The sequence below is a fragment of the Marmota flaviventris genome, chromosome 16 (assembly GCF_047511675.1).
Source record: "Marmota flaviventris isolate mMarFla1 chromosome 16, mMarFla1.hap1, whole genome shotgun sequence".
NCBI classification, from domain to species: Eukaryota; Metazoa; Chordata; class Mammalia; order Rodentia; family Sciuridae; genus Marmota; species Marmota flaviventris.
The window spans coordinates 61,534,373-61,548,323 of NC_092513.1; the positions used below are offsets into that span (position 1 = coordinate 61,534,373).

Consider the following 13,951-nt stretch of genomic DNA (forward strand, 5'->3'; position numbering starts at 1 on the left):
GATAACTTGTGTGAGCATTATTCAGTATACCCAGTTTATTCTTTGGATGACTCAGTGATCCACTGGAGTCTCTTCCAAGAATGATGAAAGGAAAGGAAAGGGAAAATTCAGACAATCAAAAAAAAAAAAAAAAAAAAAACCACAACCCAGAATAAGGACCTGCTTGTTGATTAATTCTACAGTTTTCTTTTTAGTCTGGTCAACTGCCAGCAAATTGGCTCTACATTCCTTTTGAAAAGGTGGTGGGGAAAGCCCTTAAGTTTGTGAATCTGAAATGAATGCATCTAAGGGTGATGGATTTGCTGAATATTGAATATGATTAAATAAAATATGAAAGTTAGGCAACTATTTGGACTTTCATGTCAATTCTTAATGCTTCCTATTTTAGGCCAATATCTTCCAAGTAATTTCAGTAAAACTGACAAGCTCTCAATTGCTAAAGTTTCTCAGAGACAGACTTGAGGCTTAAGATTTAGATTGGTAATAAAAGGAGGCAAATAAAATCAGGAAACTATACAGGATGAGTCAGTATGGGAGGGAGAGCACAGATGTAGGCTGATGATTTTTAGAATTCTTACAGATTCTAATTATTTAGAAAGTCTGTTGTTTTTTGGCTGGGTTATAGCACACAAAAGAATAAAAATCAGATTGAGAAAATGATGGTGACGTCTCCCCCCCCCCCCCATTCGGATGAGGTTATCAAGATTCTGTTACTCATAATAAAATTCTCATGTAAATGCTATGAGAAGTGCAGGGTGAGAGTGATCAGCTTCTTCTACAGCTGGAAACACTAGGTCTGGCTGGAGATGCCTCCTTCCCTTTCCTCCTCGCTTGTCTTGTCAGGGAGACAAGTTCCCCTCCTGCTGGGGGCTCACTGCACCTTGTGCTGCAGTTCCTTTGCAGGTTCCAAGACACACAAATCTACTCTTGGGTTCAGTGGAAAATCCTGCCAAGCCATAGCGCAAAGGAAACCCTTTTTCCTAGATCCTGTTAAGAAGCCCATGATAGAGTGGTGAGCCATCAGAACCTCAGTCATGACTGAGGCTGATGTAAATCCAAAGGCCTATCTGTCCCTTGCCCGCCTCACCAAGAAATGATGGGACCTCATTCAGCAGTTGTGTAACTACAAGAAGCTTCAGAAAGGAGCCAGCGAGGCCACCAAAATCCTCAACGGAGGCATCTCTGAGTTCATCTTGGTGGCAGCCAATGCTAAACCCCTGAAGATCATGCTGCACCTCGCAAAGCTATATGAAGACAAGAATGTGCCCCCTAAGTGTTTGTGTACTCCAAGCAGGCCCTGGGATCTGTGGAGTCTCCAGGCCTGTCATTGCCCATTCTGTCACCATCGAAAAAGGCTCTCAACTGAAACAGCAGATCGGGTCCATTCAGCAGTCTACTGAAAGGCTCTCAGTATAAGCCTGTGGCCTCTGCTCTGCTTTCCCCGCCAATCTGCCACCCACCAGGTTATGTACCATACTGTCTGTCTTAGCATGAAGTCATCAGCTTTCTATTATAAAATATTGTATTTTAAAAAAGATGATGATATCAACCATCACCATCTGTCTGGCACTTATGCCAAGGACAATGCCAAACTCCTTATTTACACATCAGTTATGGACTAAAATGTTGATATCTCCACAATTCATATGCGGAAGCTCTAATACCCGATGTGATCGTATTATGAGGGAGGCCTTTGGGAGATAATTAGATTTGGCTGATGTCCTGAGAGTGAAACCCACATGATGGGATTAATGTGCTCATAAGAAGAGGAAGAGACACCAAAGCTTCCTCTCTCTACCAAGGGAGGTTTCATCAATTGTCTACAGGTCAGGAAGGAGCCCTCACTAGAACCCAACCACACCAAAACTACGATCTTTCACTCTGCAGCCTCCCAAACTGTGAGAAATAAAATCTCTGTTGCTTAATCCACTCAGTCTATAGTATTCTGTTATAGTAACCCAAACTGACTAAGACAATGTCTAATCTAAGTCTTACAAGAGGTATATATTATTAACAGACAATAAAACTCAAACTTGGTCAGCAGTCAGGTAATATTTCAAGGTCCCCCAAATTTGGAGATGGGACACCAACCTGAGGCCAACTCCAAGCCTGTGGTCTTGGTAGCGGCCCACAGATACTCACACCAGCCTTCCAGGGCTCTAGTAGCCCACTCTCCCAAATTTGGGTTGTTTTTCTTTTTGTTTTCTCCAGGTTTCTGGGCCCCCAGTTGCTGAGTTTTCTCATTAAAAAAATAAAAATAAAAACCAAAATCTCTGCCTTTGTTTAGTAAAAGAGTCCGAAGAACTATTATAGGAAGAGTTTCAAATTGTTATGTTCATATGGTACCTCAGGCATGGCTATGAAATAGAATTTGCTGGCACTCTGGTTACTTCTGAAAGGATCTGAGGCTGCAGACAGAAGTCCTTATTTGGAAAAGTAAGACAGAAAACTATCAACAGTGGGCAAAATACCACAAAGTCAGTGAAGAAAATTATGTTGAGACACTTTGGCTGAAGAAAGTACAGCAATAAAAGCACGTGGCTGTGGATTCAGTGGCCAAGGTCACAGAGGCAACAGCTTGACCAGCAAGCCACAGTGTCCAACACCATGGTGCCTACAGGGTCAGAGACCCCAGCACACTCAACCTATCAAACATCACTTTCTCTTGGTAAAAATGACAGATGATAAAAATGACAGATCACTTGTGAAAATTTGGGGAATAAAACACACATTTGCCTCACACTGTGGGCTGATCCACTGACTCATTTTAAACCCTGGAAACATATATTTAGAAAAATAAAATAAACTGAAGATGATAATTATAAATAATATACAAAGATTAAAATCAAAAGTCAAGGCCATTATAAAACCATAAGGATACCAAGGTATCCTCCTCCAAACTTGAAGAATCCCAGCTCTGAACGCACACACACATGTGGGCACTCAACAGCACCACCAACCATGACATCATTTAGAATCTGCAGTTCAGAAGCCCCTACTGACTTCCTGAAGAGGGAACCAATAAGTGGCTCTTGCACAGTCACGAAAATTGAATCTATAGAGATGCATGCCATTTGCCTGTCAGAACTGATGATAAGGCTGTGTAATTTTAAAAACATAATCTGTCTTCCCTCTGGTCTACTGGAAGGAAGTACACCAATCTATCAAGAGAGGCAAATTCTTTCCTAGTCAAATGAAGCACTACAAAAGAGCAGCACTTTGAAAACAAAACCAAGCCAAAAAATAATGCAAACAAATATTAAAATGTTGTCCCCTTTTCAAGGAAAACTCATCATTCATTTTTTTCCAGAAGTGTGTGATGTAAAAAAAAAAAAGTACCTTTCTTTAACTTTCAAACAAAATTACATATGAAAAAACTCTGATACTATTTTATAATAATCTACCATCACATCCTATGTACAGTTTAATTTGACTCTGGGCATCCTTCTAAATAACAGAGTATCTGTTATACTAGTAAAACTTCATGTGCACATTTGTCAAAACTCAACAAATATAAATTTAATATCTGTTCATTTCAGTATATATGAATTAACCCAAAAAAGTTTAAACAAAAATTGAGCTCTAACAATGTGTACAAGGAAAAAGTGAATAAATATCTGTAATTTATTTTCAGATGCTTCAAAAGATGGGTTATAATAGATATAAATAGATGGCTAGATGAATAAATGTGTGATAAATCAAGTACAGTAAATGTAAATATAGAATGTAGAGGGTAGGTACATGGGTTTTCACTATAAAATTAAAGTTTGCTATGTGTTTGAAAATTTAATAAAATATTGTAAAGAAAATATTAGGCAGATGTTTTCAATCCCTGAAAACCATTAACATTGCACAGCCATTAAAAATTACAATTACTAAAAAAATTTTACTAAAATTTACTAAAGACTTGGGAAATTTTTTATGAAACATCAACATTTTAAATAAAATGGATAAAAGCAAACTTAATATAATCTCAACAGGATTAAATATTTTTCTCTTGGAAATGTTTGGTAGCTGGCAGTTAAAATACTAGTACGTATTATCAATAAGTAACAGAATTATGGCTGGCTGATTTTATTTATTTATTTATAATTCTCCAGCAGTCAAAATTAATAGATGCTCCTCAACATTTTGGTAGGGTTATGCCCTGTTCATAGATTTAGAATATCAAAAATTGAAAATGCACATAGTGCACCTAATCTACTGAGCATCATAGATGAGTAACACAGGATACTGTAGAGGGTCAGTCATTTCCCCTTATGATTGCATGGGTGTTTGGGCACAGCACTGCCACTGCCCAGAAACACCAGAGAGGATCATACTGCACATCAGCCTGGGATAAGATCAAACTCAAAATTCCAAGTTTGGTTTCTATTGAATGTGTTTGGTTTCTTTTGCACCTCTGTTAAGTCGCATGATCCTAAGTCAAACCATTGTTAAGTCAGGGACCATCTATATATTACACTTTCAAATCAGAAATAATGTTATTTCTTAAAGACAATGGAACATATCTATAAAGCAAACACTCCAACACTTCCATTAAACCTTTGCCCTGCCTCACCTGGCAGGGATGTATAAGACTGATGGACTCGTACCAGACAGAAATAAGCAGGAAATTAAACCAGAGGATTAACCCCCAGGCAGGATTAGGTCCATGCTACTGGGGATCATCACGTACATCTTGGAACAGAGGACAAAGTAGGGACTAATGGACGTTTGGGGATAGCAAATGGAACTCTGAAACACTAACTGCCTTCCAGGCTGAAGTCTTCCCATCTGAGAAGCTCTCCTACCAGGCGAGGCCTAATAATATCCTGTCTGACTTACTGACCCGTATCCGCCTAAGATCCTTATTATCTGCAGCCACTGCTAGGTTCCATTAACTATGCACCAAAGTGTTCAGAAATATAAAACATGTCCCTGGCTGGAATCCTGCATAAAAGCCTCTCCTGTCCCTTGGGTAAATTCTCATCTTCAAGCAGTGGCTCCTTTGATTCCTACCTTTAAACATCTACCAGGACACACAATTTAAGTGACTCTTTAGGCTGGGGGCAAAATTTTTGCCCCCCAGTTTCATGATTCTTATAGAATAAAAGTGTTCCCCCGCCCCCTTCTCCATTAACCTCTATGTATCTTGGGAATTGATGATTCAATTAGGCAAGAGCTGTAACTGAGCTGCAGGGGAGGAGAAGGATGCTACCTGCTCACAGAGCATAAGGAACCCCACCCCACCCCACCCCACCCCCAGGCCAAAGTGCTGTTCTGAGGCTGCAGAAGGGGTTGGCCAATGCTGGCCTTCTAGCTGGGTCAGTCAGTGAGGGCTTGAAATAAACATGCTTCCAAAAGAAGGTAACCTGGAGCACAGGAACATCATCCAAGAACAATACCTGCCCTGGGGTTAAGGATGGGCACAGAGCAGAGGGAAGGGCTGCCCTGGCTGGCACCTGCTCACTCTCAGCTCTGTCCTGCTGCGGATATGCTAAGGAAAAAGCCTGCAGGGGTGGGGATACAGCTGGGAGCAGGCATTCTGCAGAAGAACACAAACAATCCTAGCTTCACACGATGAGAATCAAACTAGGCAGTTTTATTATCTGCAGGGCTGCCTTCTTTCAGTGAACATGCAGGCTAAGAAGGCTGATATCCCAAACTGAATATTTCTACTAACATATTATGATATGAGACAGAACATCACATACAGTTTAAAAGCATGTTCAGTCACCAGACTAGGTGTTTCCACTGCAGCCCTTCAACAGCTAGAGCAGAGAGCCACCACCGACTCCAGTCCCTGCTTCAGGACCCAAGTCCCTACCTCTGATACAGAATGGTGACAACAATACAGAAACTACAGAGGATCCTTCTAGCAGCCTGGTTCCAATAACTCATGTCCACTGAGGACAGAACATGGTAGACTGACTCACAGAACAGAAACAATGATGGAGGTGACCTCATTAGACATCATACTGTGTGCTCCTGTGGAAATGCAGGGTTGGTGTGCTCAATAGCTGTACCTCGCTCTCATATGGAATCTGCTTTGTGCTTTTATCTAATTTCTTATCTTCTAGATGATACCAAATCTATAACTGGCTTCTCACATGAAATTCTGTTCTCAGAAACTCCATGAATTACCAGATCTTTATCTACAATCTATAAAATCCTGGAGGGTCTTGTGTAGGGATAGAAGACCAAGAGTAAGCACTATTGTGCCTTGAGGCAGCAATTTCTTAGGATGGCTCCTTCTGAGGCTAGATGTGAGTCCATTTGTGCAACCATGCTGGATTCTAAAGGTTTTTGAGTTGACAGGAAGAAGAGGCTCATCAGGAAGTACTGTCTGCCTGAAAGCCCATCAGGCTTCCTTCTCGGAAGTGGCTGACGTGGCTGTCTGCTGGGACAGACCGCATTTCTCTGATTGAGTCTGCATGCCTACCTCTGAGCTATCACCCAGCCAAGGACTACAGCACATGTTCTAGGTCCTCCTTACACTTACATCCTCTGATTTTGCTCTTCCCACCCAAAACAGAGAGTGAGGCTTCCCTGGAGGATGTGGGAGAAGGTTGTGTCCCATGCACACACAGCACCTTATCATGGGTCTTCGCACACTTTGTGCTACTTAGGGCACTCATTCTCCTGAGGATGGACAGTGTGAATCATGGCCCCTCCCTCAGTAACCCAGGAGGAAACTGAGGCTCACAAAGCTTAAGTGTTTTGCCCAAAGATCTGTGGGGGAGGAGTGGATCCTTTCTTTGGGGTACTCTGCTCTATAATGTCTCAGATGTTTCTTAAGCACACATGGCCACTAACAGTGCTGAGACATGGCATCAAGGTGTCTCTGCTTTGCCAATCAGTCATCTGTTCAATCAGTCACCCTTCTCCCCTTCCGAAAGCACAGCACAGCATGATGTCTTTGTGCAGTCACACTGTGTGTCCATCTTTCTCATGTCTCTACCCCTTTCACTGGCAGCCAGAAGCAATGCCAGTCACAGATCCAGCTCCTACCATTTCTGTGCAACCTTCCTCAGCATACCTGCTTAACCATTCAGTGTTTGTTAGGGAGGCAAACATGCTTCAGAACACTCACTGGTGTACAGAGGGAGGGCTCTGGAGATTTAAGTGACAAATGGACTGCAGACAGGAAAATGCCAGGTTAGAAAGGCTTTCTTTTTAACACATCCCACTGGATATCAGTTGACTTCTCTTGGGCCAGCCATGTTGTTCAAGCTTTGAGTCAGCAATATAGCATTTTTTGGTCACATACCTCTGGATCCCATTATCTGACTTTTAACTATTTTCTTGAGTATTTTATGTGTTATCTTTTTATTACCTAGAGTATAATAGTACCTCTGATCTCTTATGAGTTGAAAGTGTAATTTCAACTGGTTGCTGAAGCCTCCAGAGTATGCCTTCAGAAAAACCTTGAAAATTGAAATTATAGTTTGTTTTGTTTTAGATGCTCAACTTCATTCTGAAATTGGCCCAATACCTTCAAGAAATTTTCACTTTTCCAGCAATCCTGTGAAAGCATGTAAGCTATGTGGGTAAAAGGGAAAGGTGCACAAGAACACAGGATTTAGGCTGGGGGTGCAGCTCAGAGGTAGAATGCCTGCGTAGGCAAGCACAGGATCCTAGGTTCGATCCCCAGTACTTCAAAAACAAAAACCAAACCAGGGGCTTCCTTCTAGGCAGATCACTCTTTCTGTATCTTGGGGCTACTTTCTGAGGTCCTGATGTTTCAATGTCCTTATTTATGAGTGGAAATAATAGTACAAACTGCCAAATATAAAGTGTTCTTATAAGGATTAAATGAAATAATACACTCAATAAGTCATAATTATAAAAAACAAATATTAGCCTGTCAAGCAATTATGATTCTTTTCTTGGTTAATATTTTCAAGTACAGTATCCAAAGTACATGTATGAAGACATGAATTGATATGAACATACTTTATATACAAACAGAGATAAGAAAAATTGTGTTCAATATGTGTAATAAAAATTGTGATGTATTCTGCTGTCATGTATTTAAAAAATAAAAGCAATTAAAAAAAAAAAAAGAACACAGGTGTGACAGTCCCAGCTACTCAGGAGGCTGAGGCAGGAGGTCACTTGAGCCCAGGAGTTCAGGACCAGTATAGGGCAACATAGCAAGACCCTGCTTCTTAAAAATAATAATAATAACAACTTAGCTGGGCACTATGGTGTACACCTATTATCCCAGTGACTCAGGAGACTGAGGCAGGAGAATCAACAAGTTTGTGAGGCCCTCTCTCAAAAGAAAAAATAAAAAGGACTGGAGATGTGGCTCAGTGGTTAAGCACCCCTGGCACTATCCCCCGCCAAAAAAAAAGATAAACCAACAAATTAATGTTAATCATCCTATCCTTTTTTATTTTGGAAAAATATAAAAAAAAAATCCATTATTAATCATTCTAGCTTTCTTTTCTCTTTAGAAAACCAATGTTTTCTAAATGTTTGGGAGGAAAGCTTTTTTTAGTCTGCATGGAAAATGTGTATTTGGAGTATAAATTTTTTCAACTGTGTGGTTTCTGCATATTCTTTTTTTTTTTTTTTTTTTGTATTTGGAACAGAATTTATATAATCTAGAACCCTAACTTCACATCACAGGTCATATAATGTCTACTGTAAAAATGCCTTACCATTGGGGCTGGGGTTATGGCTCAGTGGTAGAGTGCTGCTCACCTCACATGTATGAGGCCCTGGGTTCAATCCTCAACACCATAAAAAAAATAAATAAATAAAAATAAAGGTATTGGGTCCAACTACAACTAAGAAATAAATTTTAAAAAATGCCTTACCCTTGTCTGTTAATAATTCATAGGAGAAATTTTAATTTAACAACAACAAAACCCTCTCCCACAATAAACAGGTATTATTTCTATCTGAGAAATGTTTTCCACAATGCAATTAAGTATATCAAGAGTCAATCACAGAAATGGTTTCACTCAAAATTTATGGGATGAGTCAAACCACTAAGAGAAAAATGATGATGTACATTCTCCCCTCACTATTAGGTCCTAATTGTTAAAGAAGAGAGTCTCTTCTTGGTGACTGACAGGTTTAGGTTTTTTCCTTCAGCATATTAAAATAAAATGAACAATAAGGCTGAGAGAGATTGGTTGAACTGCAGGACACATAAAAGCACTACGGTGAAGAAAGGGAAATACAAAGAGATGAGGAAATCTCTTCCATGGAACAGCTCCTGCCTGTGGCTTTAGGTGGAGATTGAGACACACAGTGTGACATGGAATGGGCTGGACAGTCTCCTTTATGGCTGTGACATCAGCCAGATATTCAAATACACGAAATCTTCCCTTGATATGAACCAACATCCAGTCAGAAAAATGAGGAAAATCTTAGATGACATCCTGTGGGGATTCACAACAAGTTAAATCTTCATGTTCTAGGTTGGTACCATGGCAGGAGCCCCCGATCAACCTGCCTCTCATCTGGCCCAGGATGTCCCCTCAATAGTCTGCTCCTTTCTTAGGCATTTTTTCTCTTCCTCTATTTCTAATCCTCCCATCATTTCTGGGTTTCAGTTCTGTTTTCTTCCACACAACTGAAAACCAGGCAGAACAACTCAGTACATACTGTCACAAGGCCTCCTTCACCGGGGACAGACACTGGGCGTTTTGTTCTAAAAGAGGGCATTTTGAATGGACTTGGCTGTGAGTTAGCATTCTAGGGTGGAGAATTTCTTTGCGCACTTGGCAGGTAACTTTATTCTATCAGATGTATAGAAGACTTTCTAGGTACCAAAAAAGAATCAATAAAGAAATTGATAGGAAGAGAAAGAATATACAAAAACTGAAATATGATATGGAATGAGGGGAGGGAGCTGACCATGGGACCAGCACAGAAGGAGCCACTTTGATGACAAGTGGACAGAAACACATCCTCCCATCCTCTGCAAAGGGGCCCAAGGGAGAAGGGGCCGCTTTCCCCATCCTTCCTAATCAACACTTTCAACCAATTTCTCCTCACCTGTCTCCTGTAGAACCGCAAGTCTCATGCTTTTTCTCTGTCACCCACAGACTATCCTTCCTGCCATACCTTGTACTTCACATGCCAATGTCTCCTTGTTCCTCCTTGATCCTCTGGCCACCATCACTGTTGTTCCATCCCTGTTGGAGTTCCCAGGAGCTCACTCTCTGCTCTCAAGGACAAAGCCACATGGTCATCATCAACTCCTCCCTCTCCTCACTCCACATTCATAACCTGCCACCACTGCGCATCATCTTTTAGGTCTTCCTTCTCCTCCCACAGTCAAAGGAAGACCTAATCACCTTGATCATTCTGTTGAAATCTCCAAAGTGGTGGTGCCACCAGAGGGTGGGTCTTCTAAATCAATCCTGAACTATTTAATGATGTTGGGGAGAGTGGAGGAAGCCACAGTGACAACTCCATCTAGTTTAAATGTCACCCTGTACTTGCAATGTGGCTGCTTCTATGGCTGACATACATGTTCCGTGATGTACAACATTTGTAGGTCCATGGTCAGTGTTACATATGGAGGTCATAATGCAATGCAAGGTACTCATTTTCAGTGACACGTGGATACCATTCATCTTCCCTCTAAAAAAATCTCAACCCACAGAAAGATACCCCTTTAAAACACTAACCATCAGAAATTCAAATAGATACTCATATACCAATATCCACAAATACATTATTTACAATAGCCAAAAGGTGACAGCAATCCAAGTGTCTATCTCCAGATGAATGGATAAACAAAATGGAATTACATTCAGTCATAAAAAATGATAAAATTCTGTAATGTGGATTAACTTTGAGAATACTGTGTTAGGTTAAAAAAAAAAAAAAAAAGACAAAACAAGGACAAATGCTGTGTGACTACACCCATATGGATATTTATATGATATACCTAAACAAGTTCATTAAAACAGAAGACAGAATCAAAGTAACAACGGGCTGGCAGTGGGCAGTGGGGATAGTTATTGTTTAATGGGTGCTTCAAATGGCTTTGGGGGATGATGAAAATATCCTTGAAATAGTAGTGGTGGTTGCCAAACTGTTGAGTATATTTAATGCCACCCAACTAAATGCTTAAAAGGGTTAAAACTTTTATGCATACTTAACACAATTAAAAAAACACTAATTACATCCATAATAGTCTATTTTAAGAATTGTAGAGAACACTTTCCACAAAACTCTACATATGGATTGCTACAGCTTACATTTTAAGTGTCACTGGCAATCCCATGATTTACTGCACTTTCCATGCATATAGTACTATACATTCTTCTTTCCCTCCTTTTATGGCCAAAGAAGCTAAGATTAGCTAGTACTGTTTTTAATCTGTAAAATACACACTCAGACGGACTCATAACTGTTTATAAAATATTTTGAACTGGCAACTTTTAAACAAAGCCCAAAACTTAGCAAGTTTTATTTTCAATCTTACTTTTATTTTTTTTTTAATGATGGTACACATTTAAAAATTTTACTTTCTTACACCTCTCTCAAGGTAGTTTCTCCTCCATTGACATTTCAAGGCCATAAAACTTTGGTCAACTATTCCATGTATAGTTTCTTCATAAAAACTAAATTTCTCATCCCCTGATTTAGTTCTATAAAAAATTTTCCCAAAATTTACCAGAAAATACTAGTGAGAGAAATTTTGATTGTTGATAGAATTATAAAATCTTAAAGACTTCTTGTAAGTACCAGTTGTGCATTTGCAAGAATACCTTCTACAATACTTTATATGTGTGTGCGCACGCGCGCACACACACACACACTACTGTTTCTCATGGAAATACAGAAAGAAAAAATGAAGAAAGTAAAAAAAGTTGTAAAGAATGGAGGTAAAAAGGGAAGGAAGACAAGACCAACTTCAAATATTACATTTGATTCCTGGGTATAGTTCTAGCTAACAATCTCCCTTAGCCTCTGTATCTCCTAAGAAGTCAAAAACTTAATATTTGCTTTCTAGTGGGATAGGGACTATGATCATAAATCCCTCAGAGGGCCCTTCATAAAGAATGGCAGGTACATTAACAAACATATTGTTTTCCTTGTGTGTCTAATAACTCATGTCATTACAGCCAAACACTTTATTCAAGATCTCTCCTCCCAACAACACTTCAGGAGGTAGAAACTGTTACTTTCTCCTCACATATCAGGGAACAGCCTCTGAGAAAGTAACTCTCCCATCCCACAGCCGGAATCTGGACCTGGTCTCTTTCAGCTCCAGTTTCTCCACAGCTTGGTCCTGCCTCTCAGAAGAGGGAGCCTGAGAGGAAAGCAGGTCAGAGACACAACAGGGCCATTCACCTCCATGCTGACGGTTCTCATGAGTCAGATGACGTGTGAGGTCAGCACACATTCCAGAAAAGTATGTGACAAGAAAGAATACTATGGCATTGGTATTTGTGGGCCCCTGAAGTAGAAAAATAGGACTATAAATACTTCTCATACAACCAGAGGCATTTCACATTTTCCTGTTTCTTATAGTGAAAGAAAGGATCCCATGCCTCAAGTATGGAACCCAGGCTTACTGTACTGAGGTGGATAGCCCAGGACACTAAGGTCTATTCAGTAGCAACTCAGAATCCCAAACCATATTGACCTTCCTCAGTCACTCATATGTACCAGTCTTGTGCTCTACTTTCTTCAATCTCTGGGAGCCCTGTAAATCCAAGTCTAGTGTTTTCTGGTTACAAGTAGAAACAGAAAAACCTGTTATAGCAATAGTTGGCCATTCAGGGCCATTGCACTTTTCAACAGAAACTTATGCCAATTACATGCTTCTCCAAAATCCTGGGCTTGGGAGGCCAACTCCCTCTTAATAAGGGCCTCATTATAGGGGGTACTCTGTTTTTTAAATGTGTTTTCTTCCCACAAGATTATTTTCATGTTGTTTGTAACAACTGACAACCCCTTGAGTGCCCTTATGGGGAAGTGGTATTCCTAGCTGTGTGGAAGAAATAAGCAACTCTTCAACCTCAAAGAGCCAGTGTTCCAGCCCAATCTTTGAAATCAGTAGCTTTCTGAATTCCTCCCAAACTTGGTTTGGCCATATGACTCAACACCAGGTAAGGTTTAAAAACAAATACAAGGCTGAGCTCCAAGAAAGATCTTGAAATGACTTCACAATTTTTTTCTACTTTGAGAAGAATAAGCATTTACTTGTGGACACTAAGCTACCCAGATGCACTTTGCAGATGGGCTTGTGTGGTGGCCTGTCAGGACATTAGGAGTGAGTTCAAAATCATCCAGAAGCATCTGTGTGTATGATATACTTTTGCTTAAGTCTTTCCACTCAAAGGCAATTTTCCTCAACTACAGTCCCAAATATGAATTTAAAATAATGATGATTCCCGCAACCCACTCCCTACCCCTTGTCATCCTTTTATTTTCTGTTCCTTAACTGTAGACCAGAATGGGCTAATCTTAGAGGAGGTACTTCAACGGTATTTTACTAACTGCAATGAATGTAGGAAAACCAGAGGCATTTTTGAGAGAAATATACAACATTAATTTATTCAGTCCTCCCCATCTGGTTTCTGAAAACCTTGTCACCTTTTCCCAGGTATAGCATGGTGTACAACAAAATAATTTTGTCCCCTTGTGTATCTGTTATTGTCTGTCTAATGTCTAAGCACAAATACCTGGTAGCCAAGAATTCACAACTGAATTAGGTCCCCTGTCCCATAAGAGATAAGAGTGTACAAATATGTCATAAGCATTAACAATTCCAGGAAAACTTCAACTGCTCAAAGCACCACAGTACTAACTTATGCAAGTCCAGGCTCTTATAGATGTATCAAGTCCTATGAGCTGGAATCCTCAAATAGAAGCATCATGTTTATCCCAGATGAGATTAATCAACCTGGAAAATGTATCTGCTGTCTTCAGTTACCCCAAATCCTATGGATAAAGGAAGCCCTAGGTGAAGAACAGCACTAATATA

The 13,951-nt window shown here is 40.1% G+C and overlaps 1 protein-coding gene and 1 pseudogene across 2 annotated transcripts in view; one reads left to right on the plus strand and one right to left on the minus strand.

The window, feature by feature from the left end:
- Positions 1-13,951, minus strand: part of Mtcl1 (microtubule crosslinking factor 1) — a 125,718-nt gene that overhangs the window by 59,373 nt on the left and 52,394 nt on the right. The gene's annotated exons all lie outside the window — the stretch shown is intronic.
- Positions 1,035-1,416, plus strand: LOC114081370 (NHP2-like protein 1 pseudogene; annotated as a pseudogene).